We start from the raw sequence: 20,522 nt of genomic DNA, 5'->3' as shown, positions 1-20,522 counted from the left end.
CCTTGGCCCTTTGGGACTCCCAAGTCCCAAAAGCATTTATAAACAGCAGTGGTAGCACCTTAAACTTGGAGAATGATAACAAAGAGTCTTGTGGCACCTTAAAAGACAAATTTATTCTGGCGTTGGCACAAGCTTTTTGTGGACCATATACAGCCGCTCCATCTGTAACCCATGAATTGCTTATCCTCTTGCCACAGTCAATTTGTTGAAGTCTCTGAGGTGCCACGAGACTTGTTCCTCGTTCCCCGCTGCAGCAGACCAACACAGAACCCTCCTCTGGAAATATTCAATAATGGCATTCTCTGCGCGAGATAAGATCTCCCTAAATCTTTTGTTTGGCGTTATCTCCGTAGACCTAAACCTGCTTCCACGGGGGGGAAATGCGTTGGGAGTGAAACGAGCATTTGGCTCAGAGAAGCCCCTTTCGGGCAACCTTGCCCTCCCCTTGCCTTGGAAGCACCCCCTTCCTTCCCCGCCCGCTTCGCCCTCTGGAACAGCAGCTCCGTGGGATCCCAGCAGGTGCATCCCTCACGCTCCCCTACGACACGCCCCGGCGAAGAAGCTCCTTCCCAGGCCCGGCCCCCTTCGCCTCTTTTGCATATACGCCGCAGCTACCCAATCAGCGCGGACGCTGCTCCTCTCTCGCGCGCCTCTCGCCGGGGGTTGCTGTGGCGACGGACTAAACCAGAGGCTGCCCGCCAGCCTGCAACAAGCTTGGCGGGGGAGGAGGAGGGAGGAGGAGAAGGGGAAAGAGGGGGGCTCGCTTATCAGCCGCGCAAGGTGCTGCAGCGGCTGGAGCCGAAGACGGAGAGCGGGCGCAACAAAAGCGGCGAGGCGAAACATCCTAGCCGAAGCGCTCCAGGTAAAGGAACCGGGAGGCTCAGCAGGGGACGGCATGGGAACAAAAGCCGCGTGTGTAGAGCTGGGGGAGGGGGGGGAGATGCAAGGCGAGAAAGGGGTGAGGGGAACTTGCCAAAATGGAAGCGGGGTAGATTGTGGCGTGGATGGGCGCTCCTTCCCCGTTAGGGGTTGTGGTCGTTGCCTTGATTGTGTGTGTGTGTGTGTGTGTGTGTGTGCAGCTTCCTTCTTGCCTCTATTGTGCGCGCACTGCACACAATCAATAAGGCGCATCCCGGCTCTTGCGGATTCCCCCCCCCTCTCCCCACCTCGCAAAGCCACGGCTGTTTGGTGCGTGAAGGTTTGCAGATCAAAAAAGGCATTAAAGTTGGGGACGGAGTTTCTTGCGAGGGGGGGGGGCGAGAGGAAGCTGAAGTGGCAGAGGGGCTGGTGGGGCTGGGTTGTGGAGGAAGGCGTGAAGGCGAAGAAACTTCCCACTTGGGCTTGAAGGCTGTTGGTCGAGTGCTTTTGCAGGGTAAAGTTCTGTATGCAGATACTCACGGTTTTGTGTCCGTTGTGTGAAGGTGCCTGATTTATTTAAATTTGTAATAATAATAATAATAATAATAATAATAATAATAATAATAGGCTACACCAGAGAACTGCGCATGGGGCTCTTTGGAGTTCCGGCTATCCATGGTGGTTTATGGGACTGCGGTGTTCTGGAAAAAAGAACACAACCATTTAAAATAAGGGGCACCGTGTGTAAAAGGAAGGGGTGCCTCAGAACCAAAGCTGCAGCAACCACTTGTCAGTTGGGGATTCCACAATCATGCACCGGTTGTTTCTTCTTGACTCTGCCATGGTTTTAAGAATGATTTCTGGGAAAGAAAAAGCTGCCACCTTGCATAAACCACACATTTAGTATTCAATTTAAGAGTCTCCTTGAGTTACTTCTCAGAACGTTTTTCTGTCTCCTTAAAAATTAGCATCCATTTCTCCTTTCCATGTGATTGTATATCCACATTTTATGTACTTATAGCTTAATTTATTATTATTATTATTTAGAAATCCTCATTCTGCCATACCTTGTCTGGTAGGGATTTCATTAGTGGGGCTAGCTGTCATAAGAAGACAGATTTGTGGAAGTTTGGGGGGTGATTAAAGGAATAGCTTTGTTCAGAAAGACTGCGTGGAAGGAATTGGTTTCCAAAGCAAACCTGGCTATACTGACCCAAGCTTGCAGGGCTGTAGCATAGGCTTTGCTACAAAGGCAAATGGCTGCGTAGAGTGAAAGGGAGAGCTACAAGAGGTTAGTGAGCAGGCAGTGCCTTCTCTTATTTGCCTGTGTTCTGGTCATCCCTCACCCCCTTGAAATAGCAAGTCAAGAACATCATTAAATAAATAGAAACCACATCTTACATTATCAGAGGATCTGCTCTGGTACACAGACCCAATCCTTTTGCTACTAGGTCTGTTACCTGCCAAACAGCCAGCCAGAGCTGCATCCATATCGGAATTGTCACATTGCAGAGGCAAGGCATTGCTTCCAAAATGCATTAACTCCTTTCCTGGCTGTGTCTGATGCTCAACAGACTGTTCTTACAGTCTGGGGACGACTCACCATGCCTTTTTGTTGTACCTATTGTCCTCTTATTAATAATGATTTCTAACATTAATGATAGGCTGAATGAAAGTATGAATTAAAAAAAAAACCCTAGAGATGAAACGAAGATACTATACAAAGGATGAATTTTCACCTCCCTGTGGAAATTTGCATGCAAGGGTTGTTTAAGTACATGATCATCCATACTGCACTCACCAATGCAAAAAGCACTGTTTCTGTTGGATATATTGAAAAATAGGATTTCCCTGCTTTTATAAAGATTTGAGGGAAATCCAAATACTTTCCAGTCAATTATTGAGATAGCTTAGCATCTGTAGTAGGCAAAAATGCTAAGCGTTCTCAGAGCAGTGGGGCAGAAAATGCGTACATTTCTGGATGATTGTTTCCCCATCTGGGATAGCTGATTTCATACTTCTTGTAACGGGAGTTTAAGTGTTTTTTAAAAAAGAAAGAGAAGAGAGCTGCTTAGCATCTCACCCTTTGAATCAGGAGGATGTGACTCATTTTTCCTTTCACCACTCTGATTCATAATATATTCCCCTCTTTCTTTTATACATATGGATTTGAAGCCCCAGAAGGCATTGGCAAGGTCATCTGTTCGAATGCTTGTGGGGAGTTATTTCATTGGATTATTGGAAAATGTCAAGTATAAATAGAATTCCAACGTGAATCTATAAATAACCAGCCAAAGCCAAATCTACACCTCTTCAATTATAATTACACAGCAGAAATTTAATTCACAATTGTTCCTAAAGGCTTGGGTGTTCTTTGCATTTATTTGCTGTGGCACTCATAGAAGAGGGGAACAAAAAGTCGAGGAGAGCCTAAATTCAAATATCACATTAAAAATGGACTTGTGGGGGTGATTTGGAGGCAAGTCCTAGATTCTCACCTTCACTGCATTATTTGTTGCATAGGAATCACTCAGCTTTGCCTACCTCATGGGTTGTGGTGAGCCCTGTGAAAGACTTGGCATGGTAAAATGCCCTATAAGCAGCCTTAGTAACAACTTCAATAACAATCATGCTTTGTACCAATTGTACCTTTGCTGATACTGCTTTTAGATATAACACAATGCATGGCACAGGGTAGCGAGAAGTTGTTCTCTGGAATGGGCATTGCACTTGCATAGAGCTCAGCTGTTGTTCCCAATGCAGGTACCATAGCTCAGTGAGAGCACATGCTTTGCATGCAGAAGGTCCCAAGTTAAATCCTTGGCATCTCCAGTTGGAAGAATTTGGTAGCAGATGATGTGAAAGACCCTTTCACTTGTGTCAGATGATAGCAATGAGGTCATCCGTGGTAGCTGTGCCTGCCCTTTTTTTTTTACCAAGAATGAGCACCTTGTAAAGTTAAACTTTACATGCCCCCCAAATAATTACTACAATGTCCTATGTGCGTTCTAAAGAATAGGGATGCAGCCTGGCAGGTGTTGAGGCTGCAAATCCAAGGCCGACAGGCATTGTGGTATATCTGCATTAGCCTGTGTTATTGTCATTTCCACTACCTCTAAACTGCGAGTGTAGGGAATGTGCACATGAAAATGGCATGGGCAAGCTCACATCATGTCATCCTTCTGAAAGAATTGTATATCTCTCATTTCTGGGTCTGACCTGGGTCTCTGTTTACGTGGCATTCCATATTCTGCACTCTTTGAGAACCCGGAAGCTGAAGCTGTTATTTTTTAGCACAGGCCAGCACAAATACAAGTTTGCATGCCAATTATAAAATGTGAACACAATTTTCTAATAATACAGTGGTACCCCGGCTTACAAACACCTCGGGTTACAAACACTTCGTGTTGCAGACTCCGCTAAACCAGAAGTAGTGCCTCGGGTTAATAACTTTGCCCCAGTATGAGAACAGAAATTGTGCAGTGGCGGCAGCGGGAGGCCCTGTTAGCTAAAGTGGTACCTCAGGTTAAGAATGGTTTCAGGTTAAGAACGAACCTCTGGAACGAATTAAGTTCATAACCAGAGGTACCACTGTACTTGGTCTGCTGTGGAGCTTTTAGGACCATTGGTTTTAATGTGGCTTGCTGACAGGGGCATCTCACATACAGATGGAAATGGGAAGTGCAATATGCGTGCTGGAGGAAGCATATGCTGATGTAGGAAAAACATACTAAGATCTTTTCCCCAAAGCAAAGCGATGGGAAACTCAGAAATCAACATATTTACTCAAAGGTGGGAAATGTTAATGTGAATGAGATGCACAGAATGTTTGAAAGAAGAGTGATTGAGAGTAAGCCAAGCTAAAGAGTTTGCCACCTTATAAAGCATAGCTAACTGGATGACTGATTTATGCAGATAAGAACAGGTGGGTTACCAATTATTGGGGCCATAGACTAAACATTATTCTGTACCCCTCAACATTTATGCCCAGTTAGATGCAAACCCTGGTTTGCCACCAAGCATATAACCAAAGCCATCGGTGGATACAATGATACTGAGGACATTTTGCAGGTTTTCATCATTCTTAAAGCTGTACTTTAGAAAAGCGAAAACAAACCCCCAGAAGTATGATCAGCATAGCTACAGCAGATGCATATATTTTGGTCTGAGAGACCTTCACTGTGTCCCACTCCTGAAGAATATCTATCTGATTATGTGTTCATCTACTCTTCTAAAAATGTGGGGGGGGGGCTGTAGCTTTATTTGGTTGTGTGTGTGAAATTGCCTAGACTATTAATTGCTTGTAATCTGGTTTGAATTTCCTATTGCCTTTTAATTATGCAGCCCAAGAGGAAATGGCTGTAATTAGGAAAACACTGAACAGGCTTCTTACACCCTTCAATGAGGCTTTTGCCTTCCTACTTGTGTTGGTAAAATTATCAAGCTACTGATGCTAGATCAACTCTTCATACTATCAAGAATTGCAGTAAGGGGGCAATAGGTTTTATTATGCAGCAGAGATGATCATTGATACACAGTCTCAATGGAAAGCTTTTGATTGCTAGGGTCTGACTACCATATATGGAGTCGGAATGAAATCTTTCTCCAGATCTGTTTCTTTGGAAAACTTGTAATTTTCTTTAATTTCATAACCTTGTAACACCTGTATTAGTTTTTAATTCTCACCTAAATAAAAGCTTCTTTCCCAGGACTAATATCAGCTTTGGGGATAGGGACAGTTTCTGCAGACTGTGGCACACAGGGAAAAGGGTTTGTTTTATTATTAATAATATTAAGGGAAAAACCCTACTCGTGTACGGTGGTATTGATTCTTTCCCCAGCCTAATTTTCAAAGTCTTTAATATTTGCATGCTAAATCTTATATGCATTTAACGTCATATATAGTTTGGCCTTGGGATCAGGTTGCTCTGCAGGCAGTTTTCTGCAGTAACACATTGTAGTGTGCATTGTAGAGGTTGACTTTTGAGGGACAAGAACTTTCATGGGCCCTTCTTTGGGGGAAACAAATGAATAGCTGACCTCTGTTACATTGTGCAAGCCTATGGTTTTCTATTAATCCTTTAAAAAAAAAAAAAAAAATTCTCTTTGATTCCAAAGATCAGGTGACCATTGTCTTAAATATATATGAAATCACTAATGGCAACAGGTCAGCACAAATAGGGGGAAACAAGAAAAAAAGGTACAGAAATATTCGAAACAAGTTTTGTCAGTTCTTTTTTGTGTTCAAGCTTGTGAAAGGTGATTTTAAAAAACTCACACAAAATCCTTTAACGACAATTCCATATGCCCATTGTATGTTGGGGGAGGACCTACTTAATCATATAGTTGCACATTTTAAAGCAATAAATCAAATGATGTGCATCAAAACATATATATATATATATATATATATATATATAGTATGTTATGAATATATATATTCATAACTTATATATATAAAGGTGTTATTAAGTTGAAAAGGACCTCAAGGGTCACCTGTGATGAAGGACATTCCACTACTTTTCAAGCCAGCCTGCCCTATGGTTGAAAAACTGATCCTTTTGGAAAGCTCTTTCTAAGGTTTTGTAAATCCTTTGCCTTGAAATTTGAATCAATTGGTTTGGGTCCTACCACCTGGAGCAGGGGTCAGCAAACTTTTTCAGCAGGGGGCCGGTCCACTATCCCTCATACCTTGTGGGGGCCTGAACTATATATATATTTTTGGGGTGTGTGGAATGAACAAATTCCTATGCCCCACAAATAACCCAGAGATGCCTTTTAAATAAAAGGACACATTCTACTCATGTAAAAATCTGCGGGCCGGATTTAGAAGGTGATTGGGCTGGATCTGGCCCCCGGGCCTTAGTTTGCCAGCCATGACCTGGAGCCAGAGAAAATAAATGTGGCCTATAAACTATATTACAATCCTTCTATAGTTGAAAAAATATGATCATTTTTTATATATATAGTCTCTTCCTGGCCGAACTTGCCCAACTTTTTCAGCCTTTCCTTGTAGGATTTGGTCTCCAGACAACTTGTCATCACTGTCACCCTTCTTTTGACATTTTCCAGTTTGTTGATACCCTTTTAAAACTTTGGTGCCCAGAACTGGTGTCCTAGGTGAGAATGGAACAAAGCAGAATAGAGTGATACCGTTACTTCTTACGATCTGGACCCTATAATTATATTAAAGGAACCTTTGCATGTTTACTGTGAAACAAGTCTCACTGAGTGAAATGATACTTACTTCCTAGTAGGTATTTTATGTAGACAGTTGTGTCAAATCAACAGATGCATGTCAGCTTTCTGATGGAAAGCTAGGCAAATAATTACACAAATTCTAATTAATGCATATGCACAGAACTATACAGAGTTTAAGAAAATATTAATTTCGGTCACGATGAAGTCATTGCAAACCATTCAGTTATTTTGTTACATTAATACATAGGACATGTAAATCTGACATATATTTTAATCTGTAATTTTAGTTTTTTATGTATACTTATAATCTATGCTTTTAACTGTTGATTTTATTCATTCTGCTTTTTAAACTTGTTTTTTAATTTTTTTTTGGTAACAGTCTTAATGTGTGTATTTTATATTTGTGAATTGCTGAGAGGTTTTCTTCAGAGCTAAGTTATATTCAAATTTTATTAAACAACTAAATAAAATTAAGTTAATAAAATTCTGTATAATGTAATAGAAATTGCATGCACAGGAACAATAAAATATATTGGCAGCCTTTTCTAGTGCTCAGATTTGTAAACCTTTCCTAGTGTGAATTTCACTAGGTCTTGCCTTCACAATGATCTGGTTCAGATGTAATGTTAGACTTGGCTTAGCCTTACATCAGTGAGCCTTGGGCTTGTGTGCCCCCCTTCCCCTGCCTCTTCTCTGATGCAGCCACTTGTAAAACATGAAACCACAGTTTAGATTACGTCTGAAAGAGGCCAGCATGTTCTATCAGAATAAATCACCTATGTCCTCATTGAATTTTTTTCTGGAGGCAAAGGCACTACCTGATGGTACTTTTTGCCACTCAGGTAGTTTAAAGACTATGGTTTAATATGGAGCCAGCAATATATTTGCCAGCAGAATAACCTGTGGGTAGCAAAGTCAATGTTAAGTGCAAAGTGATGCATGTTGGGGCAAAAATCCCTAACTTCCCATATATGCTCATGAGAACTGACCTGGCTTTGACTGACCAGGAAAGAGATCTTGGGGTTGTGGTGGATGGCACAATGAAAATGTTGACCCAGTGTGTTGTAGCTGTGAAAAAGGCAAGTTTCACATTAGGGATAATTAGAAAAGGGACTTCAAAACTTCCATTATCATATCTATGGTGCAGCTGTGCTTGGTGTACTGTGCTCTGTTCTGCTGGCCATGCCTGAGAAAGAACATCGTAGAGCTGGGAAAAGGTGCAGAAAAAGGCAACCAAAATGATCAAGCAGCTAGAGCAGGCATAGGCAAACTCCGGCCCTCCAAATGTTTGGGACTACAATCAATTCCCATCATCCTTAGCCAACAGGACCATTGGTCAGGGATGATGGGAATTGTAGTCCCAAACATCCGGAGGGCCAGAGTTTGCCTATGCCTGAGCTAGAGCAACTACGGTACTCTGTGAGGGAATAATATGGTGTTTGGGACTTTTCAGTGTGGATAAAATGGTGTGTCGCTGGCGAGGGCATAATACAGGTGTATAAAGTTCTGAATAGTGTTGAGAAAGTGGATAGAAGCCAGTTTCTCCCCTCTTTCTTGAGATCACCCATTGAAGCTAAATGTTAGGAGATGCAGAACTGACAGAAGGAAGTGTTTAAACTCTGGAATCCAGTGCCGCAAGATGTAGAGATGGCTATAAAAGTTTACTAGACATGGAGGATAAGGATATAAATGGCTACTAGTCACGATGCCTGTGTACTGCCTCCAGCCTCAGAGTATGCCTCTGAGTACCAGTCGCTGGGGCCACATGTGGGAGAATGCTACTGCACTCAGGTCCTCTTGTGGGCTTCCCATGAGCATTGGATTGGCTGATTTGAGAACAGGATTCTGGGCTGGATGAGCCTTTCGCTTATCCAGCAGAGGCTCTTAGGTTATAATGAACTCATCATTCTGTAAGCAGTAAACTGCATAATAACATTTTTAAAGACAGAAATGGTGTCCACATCAAGAGCAGGGATTGGAACTGACAAACAAAGTCCAAAAGCCACTTGAGCTCCCCCCCCCTCAATAAAAGTATTGGCAATCACTTGCGTATGTTAGTTAAGGTCACAATTTTGCAGGCCAGGTTGTTGTTTCATTTAGGGCTGAGTGGCCTTCTGGAAAAGGATACTGCTTGGGGGCCTTCATCAGGGTGCTGCAGTTGCAGCTTCCTGTCACATCCGATTAATTCTGTGCCCTGTTATCACTCACTTAGCCTGTGATGCTAATGCAACATGATGGACTCATATTATTGACTGGATTATTTTATTTACAGTCCCATAATTTAGTTAATTGAAATGGAGCGTCTGATTATGAAACCATGGAGTATTTTCTTTCCTCCTCCTCCTCTTCCTAAAGCATTTATGCCCTCTGTCCTTGCGAAGCCCAGAAGACTTTACAATGATGGGTTTTGGCAACTGAGGCTACAGTCTTGTACTAACTTACCTGGAAGCAAGCCCTGCTGAATGCAATGGGACATACTTCAGAGCTGACGTACATAGGATTGCACTGTGAGTGAATTTAATTAAAATATTAATGGTGCGCTCTAAAACTAGTTTATACACATGTGCCCTTTTTTCTGAGGGAGGAACTCAGCAGTGGCAGGAGCTCTTCCATGGAAATGGGTTGGGCAGGTGAAATCTTCTGCGCAGAAGTAAAATGTTATCACATTTGTGGGAATTAGAGTCAGCTCTGCCATTAGGCAGAGTGAGGTAGCTGCCTCAGGTGACAGATAGTTTGGGGAAGCAAGGAGTGGTGGCAAATTGTGGAGGGCTGATCTGTGTGTGCAACGCAAGCTGCTCAGCTCCAACTGAGCTATCCTGGGTGTGGTGTAGAATGCTGTGTCAATGCCAGTGTTGACATAAGAGTCAACCTCTAAATGTGTTTGGCCTCAAGTGGCAAACTATCTTGGGCAGCCCCTTAGACTAGATCTAGCTCATTTAGAATGAGTTACTGCTACACTGGCATTTTATTTTTGTTTGGAAGTGCCCATCAGGACCAGCTCAAAACATATTGCTGCCTGAGGCAAAATACAAGAAGAAAGCTGACTGGGCTGGCAGTTACCTTTTTTTACTTCAGTACTGGAAATAGGCCAGTGTCACACACCACACCAAAGAGAAGCAGACTAGTTTAAAAAGTGTAGGATAGACTGTGTGCCATATACAACTCTGCTTTCAAACAGAGGAACTTGTGGCTGGGGGCTGCCGCTGATAAGTCCTCAAGCATCTGCTGCCTGGTGTGATCACCTCACTCTGGCTAATGGTAGGGCTGGCCCTGGTACTTTTTCCTGCTAAAAGAGGTTTCTGGTGCCCTTTCTACCTCAGGTTTCTGCCACTGTGTCTTCAGATACTCTGTACTAGGAAAACCCAATTGCTGGGTGTAGTTGTACACAGATGTTGCTAAATTTGCATAATGCCATAAAAATCGCACACATAATTTGTAAAATTTATTACAACAACCAAGCAGTCTGAATGCTATTCTGGCTCCCTATAACCTGTAGCAGTACCTGCAAAGATCCCATTGGTCAGCTTGCCTGTGGCAGATGCTGCCAATGCATATTAGTTTTTGTGCAAAAACAAAGCTATGTGTTTTCTTTGGTAACAAACATATTGAAATTCTTAGGATGCCGAAATCCATGTTCCCTGCCATATTATGTCTTCCTGTAAGTCTTTGGTTGCGTAGTAAGACTTGGGCTATGACAGTGCAATACTCCATCTAAGGATATCATTTCATAATCACAAACTCAGCCACTTCAGAAACAGTGCACTGAAATATAAAACCTGAAGTTGAAGACAGTTTGTTAAAGGGTGTGTAAAATGATTTTATCAGGTCCAGAACTTATGCAGTTTTCTCCCAGTTTGGCATTTTCCCAAACTGAGTACCTTTACTGAGTGACAGTTGACTTGTCCAACCTTTGCCTTTTGAAATCAATACAAGACATAATAACAGCCCTCCTAATGAATGCTGATGCCTATAGTACCTTACTTGACTTGTAAAGGATTTTCAGTGAGTAATTTTGGTAAAGCATCATCTTCTGAATGAGCAATTTGTTTACTTAACAGAGCACACAGATTCTTATGTCTTAGCAATGCTTGGGGCGTATCTCACAAAGAGCTCCTACACTCCTGATTTGCTGTTTTAGTATTGATGTGGAAGTGCCAGGAGAGTAAAAATTCCCCATACACAGGACTGACACATTGTGCTGACTTTGCTCCTCTGTCTGTACAGAGCACCTGCTGTGCAAGCCCTGCGCTGACAGACAGATGCATGCATGACTGCAGTGCAGATGAGTGGAATATTGGTAAATGCTGAACACAGGCATAGCATTGGTGCTGAGGGGTTTGGGTCAATTCTGAGGAGAAACGCACAGAGAGATGCCATTAGATGTGAAATTTATTAACTACTGTATTACTTGAGAATTGTCAGTTGTGTTAATGGTACTGCATGGAAATGATTTACACTTAGAGCAAAGCATCTGAGATCCTGCTAGGATCTCCAGATATGCTAGGATCGTGTCTCGAGGATATTGGTTATAAAAGAGAAAAGATTTCAGGAAAGGTTGTTTGTGGAATGTGATGCCATCATCACATTGGTTGCTAAGTAAGAACCTGGTGATTGGAACACACCCAGGTAGCTGAAAAGCTTCTGGTGTTGTCAAACACTGCTCAACAGCTGGTCAACAGATTAGCACAGTGAATTCATAGCCCTTCGGGACTAAAGGCCTTCCCATACCAAATGCTGGTTGACCTTGAATCCTGTGAAGGGGTGGCCCACATGTTTGTCATGATCATCACTGATCATTCCATCCAGTGCCCATGTTCAGCACCAAGACAGGAAAACAGCACCTAAACCATCAAGTCATCAATTCCATGGAGGGTGTGTTGCGAGACACTCTACTTTCTGTGGACATTGATATAGTGGGGAGTGAAGTGATCTCTTCCATGTCCGTTCATTCTTATCTGGCAGGGTAGGCATGGATATTTAGTGCACAATTCATTGTGCTGAAACCTTCTCTGCCTGTCGAAGGAACCAACTCTGCATGAAAACGGTGCAAAGCACTGCTGAAATTGTCTCTCTCACTGTGTCTGTTTGCAGTTGGGAAGGTTATAACATTATTAAAATACATTAGCTTTAGCAAAGCTCCTTGCTTGTTTCAGTAGCATTGCATTAATGTTTGACTTGGCTTTGGGACGTAAGAGGGTTTTTCTTTTTTTTAAAAAAATTCGCTCTTATTACCTTTATAGACATTTAATTTTTATCAAGAGCTGGAACCAAAATCCCTAGATTCCAAATGACTCTGTAAGACAGCCCTCAGGATCCTGTAATTCTTCAAAGAATCCTGCAGAGTTCAGTGGCCTTTCATGCTCACTTTGCATGAATCTGCACTATTTTGGCTTGCAGCTTTGTTAGAGTTCTGGGTAACAGCTTGGTACTGGGTTGTGGGTTTTTTGAAGTTTCTTCAAGCAGCACTAATGCAGAAAGCTGACATTTTCTGTGTGGAAGAAGCTTAAGATTTTGAGCATTGCAGCCCTCAAGCAAAGGCTCCCTGAAGGCACTTTACTATGGTGGTTCTCCACACTGGAAGCATAATAATTAAAAGTCATTTACTTCAATGTATTGGCCCAGATATGGGTAGTGCCTCCATGATAGCAGATGTAGGGGATGTGCAGTGGTGGTACAGATATATTTAAGGACTAGCGCAGTACACTGTAGCTCAGTAGCTTAAGCCTAGCATGCTTACCAGGTTTTTGCCCTTGGGATTGTGAGTTTATCCCCTCTGATCTCCCTTGCTTTCCTTAGGTGCCATAAACCACTGTTATTACACTACGATTAAAAGCACGTTATGTTCCTACATGTAGAAAATGAGTATATCAGGGTAAAGACTGACTTTGACATCTCTAGCAGGGATTTTTAATATGGGAGAGCATTCAGTTTTATCATAATATGATGTATTTGTCTAGGGGACCTCTAAAACATTGTTCTTTGGCCTGTGACTCCATGTTCCAGTCCCTGAAGCTCTGATATTCTTGTAAAGAAGCTGGTAAAATGCGGACTTAACTATGCTACCACTCAGTGGATTTGTAACTGACTGACTGACCGAACCCAAAAGGTGCTCATCAATGGTTCCTCTTCATCCTGGAGAAGAGTGACTAGTGGGGTGCCACAGGGTTCTGTCTTGGGCCCGGTCTTATTCAACATCTTTATCAACGACTTGGATGATGGACTCAAGGGCATCCTGATCAAATTTGCAGATGACACCAAACTGGGAGGGGTGGCTAACACCCCAGAGGACAGGATCACACTTCAAAACGACCTTGACAGATTAGAGAACTGGGCCAAAACAAACAAGATGAATTTTAATAGGGAGAAATGTAAAGTATTGCACTTGGGCAAAAAAATGAGAGGCACAAATACAAGATGGGTGACACCTGGCTTGAGAGCAGTACATGTGAAAAGGATCTAGGAGTCTTGGTTGACCACAAATTTGACATGAGCCAACAGTGTGACACGGCAGCTAAAAAAGCCAATGCAATTCTGGGCTGCATCAATAGGGAGGTAATAGTGCCACTGTATTCTGCTCTGGTCAGACCTCACCTAGAGTACTGTGTCCAGTTCTGGGCACCACAGTTCAAGAAGGACACTGAGAAACTGGAACGTGTCCAGAGGAGGGCAACCAAAATGGTCAAAGGCCTGGAAACGATGCCTTATGAGGAGCGGCTAAGGGAGCTGGGCATGTTTAGCCTGGAGAAGAGGAGGTTAAGGGGTGATATGATAGCCATGTTCAAATATATAAAAGGATGTCACATAGAGGAGGGAGAAAGGTTGTTTTCTGCTGCTCCAGAGAAGCGGACACGGAGCAATGGTTCCAAACTACAAGAAAGAAGATTCCACCTAAACATTAGGAAGAACTTCCTGACAGTAAGAGCTGTTCGACAGTGGAATTTGCTGCCAAGGAGTGTGGTGGAGTCTCCTTCTTTGGAGGTCTTTAAGCAGAGGCTTGACAACCATATGTCAGGAGTGCTCTGATGGTGTTTCCTGCTTGGCAGGGGGTTGGCCTCGATGGCCTTTGTGGTCTCTTCCAACTCTATGATTCTATTCTATTCTATTCTATTCTATTCTATTCTATTCTATTCTATTCTATTCTAATGACCCCTTGGGCTCAGGGATGATTCTCAGAAGACCTGCACTATACACTTAAAGCAGTGTCATACCACTTTAAACAGTCATGGCTTTCCCCCAAAGAATCATGGGAAGTGTAGTTTGTTAAGGGTGCTGAGAGCTGCTCGGAGACCCATGTTCCCTTCACAGAGGTACAATTCCCAGAGTAGTTTAGCGATCAGTCCCTTTTCCCAGGGAACTCTGGAAAAACAGGAGCAATTGGTGCTTCAAAGGGAAGCATCACCTGGTGTCAGGTGACTGACAATGGGTGGTTCTGCCTACCTGCCAGAAAAAAAGTTCCCTACCCCTGGGCTAAGTGGTCATCCGAAAAGGTAAGGGGAAGTGGTCCTTTCTTGTCTTCATGTAATATGAGCACAGTTTTTAAACAGTGGGAAGGAAGCACAGTGAAGTATAGGGACATTGCATTGGATGCCAGCACGTTTACACAGTTTCAACCCTTTGGGCAGCACTCAAACAGGGATACTGGAAGGATTAGGAACTATTTCCTAACAACTGCCCATGACTCTTCAGCTTAGCAAATGTCACACATTTGAAAACCATGAGTGTACATGAAGGAGTGACCAAGTAATATTTTGAATATAGGCTGCTCAAAAATCAATGCTTGTTGGACTGTACTATCTGTGTGAGGAATACGTATTATCTTTCTCTTAGAGTCCAGACTTTAAAATGACAGAGTAATTTACCCTTCACATTTAAAACAAAGCTTTTGTTTCTAAAATGAAAGGGAGCTATCATGGGTGGGTTTTCAAAATTACTGTTTCCAAATAGTTCTCTTACGGACTTGACTCCCATTTGCACCTGATGCTTTATCAGCGCCAAAGACCAGTTTCTGCTTGGCTTGCTTATATGCACAGCCATCTTTGAGAGCCGTTTTGATCCTTTATACCCTACCAGCATTATTTAACAACTGACAATAAAAACTACATTTTTACACAGGTACATAGCTAATCAGCTTTTTATAAGGGAAATAGCACCTATGGTGTATTGCAGGGATGAGGCCCCTAGATGTTGTTGGAATCCTTACATTTGTCCCTATTGAATTTCATTCTGTTAATTTGGGCCCAGTTCTCCAATCTGTTAAGGCCATCTTGAATCCCCATTCTGTCTTCTGTGGCATTAGCTACCACTCCCAGTTTGGCGTCATCTGCAAATTTCATGAGCACCCCCTCACTTCCTTCATCCAAGTCGTCGTATCTAAAGATGTTGAACAGCAGCAGGCTGGTCACTTTTTCTAAGGATGATGAGGAGCCATTATAGTGAGCACTCTGGGTTTGGTCAGTCAGCCAGCTACGAATCAGCCTAACAGTTACCTTGCCCAGCCCACATTTTACCAACTTCTCCGCAAGAATCTATTGGGGGACTTTGTCAAGATACACAGCGTTTGTTCTGTGAAGAAGTTGTTTGGCTGTTGCTTCTGTTCAGTGTAGCTGATCAGTGAAGGAAAAATGCCAGTGTGAACACATTCAGGGAGCTGAATAAAGAGGACAGGCCACAAGCACTGAAGAAAACTTTTGTATGCGCTGTTCTGGCAAATAACTCTTGGCAGGAGAGGAATGAAGGGTTTTTTAAAGTGTCCTTGTATAAGTGCCTGACCATGCAAAAGCAGGCCATTCACTTCTCTGGGTATGTTGAGTAGGGGAGGATAGGAAGAATAAGATCAAAATACGGGAAACTTGTTGCCTAACTGGAAGGTTGCTGGAATTGCTTAATTTTAGCTGTGGCGTCTCAAAGGGAAAGCTGACTCCTTGCATTCATAGGCAATGCTATCCTAAAGCTTTGGAGCAACAGGTGAAGGAAAATAACGATTAAAGTACAATTAAAATAAATAAAATATAAGAAGATCTCACTAAGCCTCACAGTAGTACACAATATTGGTGCTGGAATGGTAGAGAGGAGGGAATAGCTTAGCAAGAGTGAAGGATGAAGCCAGATAAGCTAGTGCTATAAATCAGAGATGGCCAGTTTTTGTATTCTTGGGGACCACAATGATCTGAGAGCCAGAAATGTACTTTGTTACACTTACGCAGTTTAACTTTCAGTGATGTGGGGTAATTTCCTGGAAATCTTTTTCCATTTCATAAGTAACAATGAATTGATGCTAATTGATGCTAGAAGAATGGTTGTCAGTTGGGTTTGCGAAAACAAACTTTAGTGTGTCAGTGGTGTTCAATATCTTCCCCACTACCTTAAATTTAAACAATGTAAGGGAAGGGTATGCTATTGTCTTTATTTTTACAAGCATTCCAATGAACAATACTACCCAATATAATATTTAAACCACATTAAGTGTGCTTTACCGGTATTCCTCCCCCTTTCAAATATTTTAGGTCAAATACTTGTGAATTGGGGCAAAAAATGAACATGTGGCACTTTTTTTAAAGAAAAAAAACATTGTTTATGAAATATAAGTAAAATAGACATGCTAAAGTAGCTAACTCTATGGCATCAGAGAAAAAAAATCCCAATGCAAATTACCCTGTGCAAATTCAAAACTTTCCAGAAATCTCATATCACTGCCCTCAACACAGTCAAAGTCAAGCAGCAGCACTGGGAACAGGCCCACCCAACATCATACAAAATGGGCTGCAAGAGTACTTTAACATGGAACCCATGGGCTACACATTGCCCTGTTGCATGTGTGGAGGGAGGGGGAGAGAGCAAGCTCAAAATTTGACAACTGCTCCCCACCCTTGCCTTCCCTTCCCCAAGCTGGCTAAGCAATGCACTAGGCGTTGGGATGGAGGCGTGAGGCTCTTGGGGGAATGTGCCTTAAAAGTGACATGTTAGTCATGAGAAACGTACCAGGTGGTTCTTTTATTACAGAAAAACTAATTGAGGAAAAAATTAGCACCCCCTAGCTGATAAATGTGGTGCTAAATATTAGTAGTGGACAGACAACAAGCTGAAGGAGGAAAAAAACTGATGAAGTTGACTCTTTATGGTTGCAAATATATGGATTTTTGGGTGGCATTAATTCTCAATGTGTTTGTAAGTCAGATATTATCATTGCATATAATAATAACATATATCATGGTTAATTAGAATGATCAGCCTCTGGAAAAAAAATTCTATATCTCATGTCATGAATTATGCAAAAGCATGCTTTAAAAAATAACGGTAATGAAGTACTTGTATATTGATGCTTATCCCATACAATATTTATTAACAAGTGTTTAGCTGCACTGACGTCAAAGGGGAAACTTTGGAGATAGGAATACAGAATATAGGATAAGAGTTAAGACACGGACCCGCAAAACAGATTAGAGAAGATCACTGTGACCTTTGGAAAGCAAACACAATTCATTTTGGATAGCAGAAAATACTTCATATTAACTCGGATGATTGCAAATGGCAACCTGTTTTTTAAAAATGCAATTATAGCCTCACCACAAAAGAACATTATAGTGCCTTTTAAACCAGTTTTTAAACCAGTTGTTCCCAAATACTTATTAGGAATCACCAGTAAATGACATAATTTTGCTTTCAGTGCCCATAAAGGAAGTCCCCCTGGAAGTGATGGGCCTTGACAATGTTCCACTGTTCCCAGAGACAACTGTATGGCACAAAATGGCCGTCCTCGGTGTTTATATTGAAAGCAAGGTGGCAGGAAGCCCTGTGCACTAGCTGCATAGACTTTGGTTGGCTGGGTTGTATCCAGTTCTTTGTGTGTGTGATGATATTCGCTAGTGTGGAGTACTGGTACCTTCATAATCCCCCACCCCCAGCACTGGTTGTATACAACAAAGTCATCCAGAAATTACTTTCAGAATACAGTGGTACCTCGGTTTACATACGCTTCAGGTTACATACACTTCAGGTTACAGACTCCGCTAACCCAGAAATAGTACCTCGGGTTAAGAACTTTGCTTCAGGATGAGAACAGTAATCGGGCTCCGGCGGCGCGGCAGCAGCAGGAGGCCCCATTAGCTAAAGTGGTGCTTCAGGTTAAGAACAGTTTCAGGTTAAGAACGGACCTCCGGAACGAATTAAGTACTTAACCCGAGGTACCACTGTAGTAGGGTACGTAGAATCTTCACATGATATGCATCCCTTCATCCCCTGTACCTCAGTTCGGTTATTTTGCAAAACACAACAAACTGCTCTTCACCCGCGAAGCATCCACGTGGTTGCCACCAGGCTGGCCTTCTGTTAGCCCTCATATGCTCTCATTAAGCATCTGCTACTTCCACAGCTGTCCCTTAGCAACACTGTTTCCCTGCTAAGAACTGCCTGATTTGCTAGGCATGGGGTGCTACCCACTGTGAAGGAGGATCTATAGCCCGTGGCCTGCAAGGTGCTGCCCCTCGCTGAGGAGGAGGAAGTGCTGAATCCAGCTGAGCTGTTTCAGGGTGTTGCCTGGTGCAGAAGCTGGAGGTTGGGCAATTCACTTCAACAACAAGCAGAGTTTTGAAAAGGCACCCATCTCTTCCACTGTCCATAGAAGGTTGTGCTACAGGAATGGAAACCAGCATGGGCTGAGGGGAATTTTAGGCCTAAAATACACTTGATGAGCCACTGCTTTACAACCCTGCCAATCCGTCCCTGTTCTCCATGCATCTTTACTCAGATTTCTGCTTTGCCTCCACACCCAGAAGTGAGATGAGCCCATATTCTGGTGCATGGTGCTGCCATTACTTCCCCTGAAATACACATGATGTAAAGACTATCGTTCTCCCCTATCAACCTCTATAGTGTAAGGTCCATGTTATGTCTTATCTGAAGGATATTTTATGAACTGTTGCCATTTCCCTCCCAGGGTCTCCATTGCTACCTGCTGAGATCAGGAAGGGACTATTTTTCACCACCTAAGATCTTGGAAAGTTTTATTTCTCTTTCTAGAACAGATAATGGGGGACCTGTAGCACTCTAGATGTTGCTGGACTACAACTCCCATCATCCCATGATCATTGACCATGTTGGCAGCAGCTGATGAGAATTGGAGTACAACAGCATTTGGAGGGCCACAAGCTCCACCTCCCTGTTCTGCAGCTGTAGGGATTGTCCAAATTGGCAAATGGATGTTGGGTAGTTTTGTAATCTGGTATAACTTCCATTTGGGAGTCTTGGTGTCTACTCTGGAATCTACTGATCAAAAATTAAACGGAAACAAACTAAAGTTTTGAGTTGTATACCAGCCCAACCTGGTGTACAGTGATATCTCTGCTTACGAATTTAATTCGTTCTGGAGGTCTGTTCTTAACTTGAAACCGTTCTTAACCTGAAACTGTTCTTAACCTGAGGTACCACTTTAGTTAATGGGACCTTCCGCTGCCACCGTGCCGCCGGCGCGCGATTTCTGTTCTCATCCTGAGGTAAAGTTCTTAACCTGAGGTACTACTTCCAGGTTAGCGGAGTCTATAACCAGAAGTGTTTGTAACCCAAGATACCACTGTATTCTACTTGTTGTTGGACTCCAGCTCCCATCATCCTTGGAAGTTGTAATCTAATGACTTTTGGAAGCTACCACATTAAGGAGGGAATCTTTTCCTTTTTTGAAATTCAGGTGCTTGAAGGAAAAGTAACCATTTTCTTTGCATTCCCTTCCCAGGTCCCACTTGGCTTGCTTGGGGTGGCTCAACAGGCTGCTGTCATTTGTGGCTCATTTAATAATAATAATAATTTATTATTTGTACCCCGCCCATCTGGCTGGGTTTCCCCAGCCACTCTGGGCGGCTTCCAACAAAGATGAAAAATACACTAAAATGTCACATATTAAAAACTTCCCTGAACAGGGCTGCCTTCAGATGTCTTCTGAATGTCAGGTAGTTGTTTATCGCTTTGACATCTGATGGGAGGGCGTTCCACAGGGCGGGTGCCACTACCGAGAAGGCCCTCTGCCTGGTTCCCTGTAACTTGGCCTCTCGCAGTGAGGGAACCGCCAGAAGGCCCTCGGAGCTGGACCTCAGTGTCTGGGCAGAACGATGGGGGAGGAGATGCTCCTTCAGATATACTGGACCGAGGCCGTTTAGGGTTTTAAAGGTCAGCACCAACACTTAGAATTGTGCTCAGAAACGTACTGGGAGCCAATGTAGGTCTTTCAAGACCGGTGTTATATGGTCTCGGCGGCCGCTCCCAGTCACCAGTCTAGCTGCCGCATTCTGGATTAGTTGTAGTTTCCGGGTCACCTTCAAAGGTAGCCCCACGTAGAGCGCATTGCAGTAGTCCAAGCGGGAGATAACCAGAGCATGCACCACTCTGGCGAGGCAGTCCGCAGGCAGATAGGGTCTCAGCCTGTGTACAACTTGCGCAGTCTGCTGCCTTGTCCTGAAGTAGCATCTAGGCAGGTA

At 43.0% G+C, this 20,522-nt stretch overlaps 1 protein-coding gene across 3 annotated transcripts in view; it reads left to right on the top strand.

Moving 5' to 3' along the window:
* The first annotated feature begins 709 nt into the window (after positions 1 to 709).
* The window catches only part of LOC307211718 (uncharacterized protein), a 71,447-nt gene continuing 51,634 nt past the window's right edge, over positions 710 to 20,522 (top strand). For 2 of the 3 annotated variants that reach the window (XM_079968621.1, XM_079968622.1), the window contains exon 1: positions 719 to 862. The gene's annotated coding sequence lies outside the window, so the exon portion shown is untranslated. Of the gene's footprint in view, positions 863 to 20,522 lie in introns of all 3 variants that reach the window. The other variant, XM_079968623.1, reaches the window with a different exon arrangement.

Source organism: Podarcis cretensis (genome assembly GCF_951804945.1).
Source record: "Podarcis cretensis genome assembly, chromosome: 1".
NCBI lineage: Eukaryota > Metazoa > Chordata > Lepidosauria > Squamata > Lacertidae > Podarcis > Podarcis cretensis.
The sequence above is the reverse complement of the archived record's forward strand: the minus strand, read 5'-3'. Positions and strand labels throughout refer to the sequence as shown.